Source organism: Artibeus jamaicensis, unplaced genomic scaffold (assembly GCF_021234435.1).
Source record: "Artibeus jamaicensis isolate MK-2021 breed Jamaican fruit bat unplaced genomic scaffold, CSHL_Jam_final contig_548, whole genome shotgun sequence".
In the NCBI taxonomy this organism is placed as follows: domain Eukaryota; kingdom Metazoa; phylum Chordata; class Mammalia; order Chiroptera; family Phyllostomidae; genus Artibeus; species Artibeus jamaicensis.
Genome location: NW_026521883.1, coordinates 334,785 through 339,112, shown reverse-complemented (window position 1 = coordinate 339,112; position 4,328 = coordinate 334,785). Strand labels below are relative to the sequence as shown.

The window sequence follows — 4,328 nt, the reverse complement described above, 5'->3', positions numbered from 1 at the left end:
TCTATTTTTCAAGTTACTCCCATGAATTATTATGAAGAGGGCCATATTTTCTGTTCAGCAAAAAATAATTTTTTTCACATGTTAACTGCAGAAAAGTTTAAAATAATGGAACTTTCTCCTTGAAAGAAAGTGTTCCAGTTACTGTTGGTATAAAACAAACTACCTCAAAATACAGCCACTTAAAACCACAACCATTTTTAATAGGCTTGTGGAGTCTGTGGGTCAGGAGTTTGCATAAAGCACAAAAGGGATGCATTGATTCTGCTCCATGGCATCTGAGATCTCAGCCAGCAGGGCTTGCTTAGAAGCTAGGGGTGACTCAACGGCTGCGGCTGCTGTCCCATGGGGGCTGCCTCACCCCTTTCCTGGCACCTGGGCTAAGAGGTAGGATTGGGGACCAGAGCACCTACACGGGGCCACTCCATGTGGTTTGGCTTCCCCGCAGCAGAGCAGTGGGAGGTTCAAAATGCCAGTGGTCCAGCGAACAGGACAGCAGCTGCATCACCTGTGGCCCACAGCATCACTCCCACCGCACTCTGTCGGCCAAAGCCGTCAAAAACCCATCCAGCTTTGGCGGAAGGGGCACACACCGCCTGTTGATAGAGAAGCAACAGGTCATTTTGCAGAAGAGCATGTGTGGTGGGAGTTACTGTGGCATCATCAGAAAAGTACAGCCTGCCATAAAAATTAAAAGTGCCAAAATGGTTCAAGATGCACATTATCCAAGACATGAGTTGACAGCTGGAGAAAAAAACTTATTCGGAATAAGTTCCTTGAAGGGATATATACGTATTTTATTCAGGATACAGTTAACAACAGTAATAATGATGATGGCAACTAAATCTCATCGTGTTCACTATGTGCCAGACACTGTTCCAAGTGTCTGCATTAGTTCATCCTCAGAGGAAACTGAGTTGCAGAGAGATTAAATAACAAGTCCAAAATTATGCAACCAGAAATCAATAAAACTGGGCTTTGAGCCCTGGCAGTTCAACTCTATTTGCTGTGTGCTTTAACCATTCTGCTATATTGTTTCTCTAGCCCAATGGGAAAAATAGGTACAATATAATGAAAAGCAAACTATAAGTTGACATTTATTATTTCTAGACCTTGCTAGGGAAGGGGGGCCGATCTTCCTTGATTGCCCACCACATGCCAGGTATTATGCTTCACTTGTTACAATAACCCTATGAGGTAAGTACTATTACTGCCATTTACTGAAGAGAGAATTGAGGTTCAGAGTTGGTAAGTCACTTCCCCAAAGTCACAGAGCTGGCAAATGATGGCCCTGGGATTCAAACCCAGAGTTACCTCCATATTTATTCAACCTACCTGCTCATCCTCCACGGCTACAGTCTACCTACTCTCCAGGGTTTTCATCATGGTCCATTCAAAATCAGTCACTCTGGAGTCTTTTGCTTCTTTTTTTTAAAGGGTGTTCATTTTAGTAATGTTTGTAAGATTTAAAACTACAAAGAACATGATCTCCATCAATAGGAGAGTTGCTAAATAAAATATATGTCCATGTGCTGAAATAATATGCAGTAATAAAGTACAACTATAATACTGTCGTGGTAGGAGCTACAAGTCACGCTGAGTGACTTGCACAGTACACATGCCTGTATAGAATTCCACTTCTGTACTTTGAAAGCACCCACCAAACAATAGCGGATATGGTTGGTTCTGCTATTGTGCTTGTCTTTAAAACAACTGGTTATGGCACAGATGATAATTAGGAAATTATTTAGCCATAACACAGATTCACGATTGCTTCAGTGCAATTTCATCAATGAGAAACTAGGTGAAAACAGCGACCCAGGCACACGGGAACCCACTAATCACACACACCGGCACGTCTCACACCCACCGGCTGCTCTGACCCACCGTGTGTGCCAGCAGCCACGGCTTCGGTTCCACTTCAGATAGGCCTCCTCTGGCCCGTGGACACGGGCCAACTTCAGGCCTTTTTCAAGGTAAATGCCCTATTTTCTCTAGAATTTATACATTCTAAGAATATTCTAGAATATTTCTTAACAATTTAACACGTTTAAAACTCTGCCACAACTTCTGTTAAGTTGCTGTACTGTTTTGCTGAACATCACTGACAAGGTTTTTGTGTGATGTCCCTCATTCTACTTTTTGTCGGAAGCCCTGTGGCTTCTACTCTGTGATTTTCCCCCAGTGATTTGGAGGGAAGATGTTGCATTATAGCAGAACTAACTGTATTTCAGTAGATACACATACGAGTACCTTGTTTCATTAAAATTGTTAGCACTGTAGTTTAGTTTCGTGTAACCATGCAAAGCAACAGAACGTGTAATCTTGTTCTGCAAGGAAAAGAGGACTAAGATGCAGGAGAACTAGTCCCGGCCTCGCTGTACACTTTCTACTGCTAGTAAATTTGGACAAATGATCTGACCTTGCTGAGTTTCTCACTATTAAAAATGGGATAACAGTTTTCCACTAACCAAATACAGCTCTGCCTATCAATGAGATGATTGGCTTTTAAAGCACTGGCATTCCCATGAAGTGTGCTGGTATTTCTAAATGCATGGCATTCCCATGAAGTGTGCTGGTATTTCTGTGGAGAGAGAACAGTAATGGTGGGGCAGGGAGCGTGGAGGGAGTAACCGAGTGCCTAGGCTTCTTAAACATGTGTCTGACCATTGAGTAGCATTCCTTACTTCATGGTAAGTGTCCTCGAGCTCCCTGTTGTATATCCAGCAATAAAGGAAGTTCAGGACAGGATGCAACACTGAGCTGAGACTGTACTGCCCCAGGGACCTCACGTACGGGCTTCCCATTTTCCTGTGGCCAGGGCGGCTGAGGCCAGCTCGTCCTCCTTGCCCTCTTTGGCAGTGGTCCACCAGGGCTACAAGAGTCTTCTGTCTTATCTTGGGATCGTAGGCCCAAACCAGGAGGCACCAGAGTTAAACTAACCTCAAGGCCCAAATCCACACCCTGATTATCCTCTAAATGTAGCTGGGAATGTGAAATAGGGAGTAGTCGGTAGTTTTCCCTGAGTTCCTGGTGCAAGGCAGCACAAAAGCTCTGACATGCAAGTCCAAATGAACCGTCTAGACCAGCCTGGTCTGTGTACTTTCTGATTTTATTGTGTAACCATCCCAATTCAGTAAGCCTGACGATCGTGGCCCTCAAAGATTTACTTAGGTTTGCCTTTCCCTCCTCTTTGTAACAATCCCCAGTGTTGCTCATCCAGATGACTTTGCCATCTATGGGCTGGAACATGTCCACGACGTCTCTGACAAAGGCGACCTCACTTACTTCCACATCTCTCCTTGGCCTTGTTTTATTGCCAGAAACAGTGTTGGGGAGACCTTTTGAGGTAGCGTTTTGTGAAGAAGGCTGGTTTGTGCAAAAGTCCACGCAAGACATGACCCCAGGTGCTGTGGGAAACAGTTTCCTATTCCTGGACCTCACTGAGACTGTACGCTTACGCTGCCGAAGCCACTGTTCCCCCACTGCCCCAGCTGTGCCCTGAATGCCGCGGCCCTGGTAGCTCAATGGGAGAGTCTGAGGCCTGGTGTTTTCATACTAGGGAGTTGAGTGGGCATCTCTTGGTAACTCTTGGGCAGGTAATGGGGTGTAGCTGGAAACCTTGTTTGGCTGCTTGTGTGGGTCTTCACTAAGGCTTAGCAAGCGGTAGAGGATTTTCCATTTATTTTTCAGAACTCCCTGAAAATGACGTTTTCTGAAAACAGTGCAGCATCTGCTTCTCTTCTCTTTGTCAACTAAGTTCTTTCTTGATTTTTTTTCACCTTCTAGAAAGTCATCTCTTTCAACAGTTGGGAAAAGTTGCTGCCAGTCACTCACACAGCACACTGGGACTGCCGGGCTACATCCGCTTCGCTCCTGCCTGGAATCCAGCAGCACAGGTTCAGCAGCAGGACCTTCAGCAACTTCTGGTCGGTGGTCGCCATCCTTGAATCCTTGCCAAAGACCAGGAACCTGTGGATCTGCTGGCCCCAGGCTGCCCGCTCACCCTGAGCCTGGTGCACTCAGGAGGCCCAGCCCTGCGGCCTGTCAGCTCCAGCTCCTGGTGTCCCCAAAAGGCTAAGGCCTTTCTGGAGTCTTTGCTCCTTGATAGCATGGCATCTGGGATACATAACTGAGTAAGTCAGAGCAGCTAAAACCTCTTGGTTTGATGGTGGAGCTTTGGGGACTAATGTTGCACCATTTGTGTTTGTCTTTTCAAGTTCCTGCTGGACATGACCCATCTCTTTCAGCTTAGGTAATGAGCCTGAATTCTGGAAGGATTTTTTCCTTTCTTCCTAAGAATATGACTTATTGAATGCCTGACATTTTCA

At 45.5% G+C, this 4,328-nt stretch overlaps 1 pseudogene; it reads right to left on the bottom strand.

Moving 5' to 3' along the window:
* Positions 1-461: 461 nt before the first annotated feature.
* Positions 462-3,941, bottom strand: LOC119057007 (gamma-tubulin complex component 3-like; annotated as a pseudogene).
* Between the last annotated feature and the right edge of the window lie 387 nt (positions 3,942-4,328).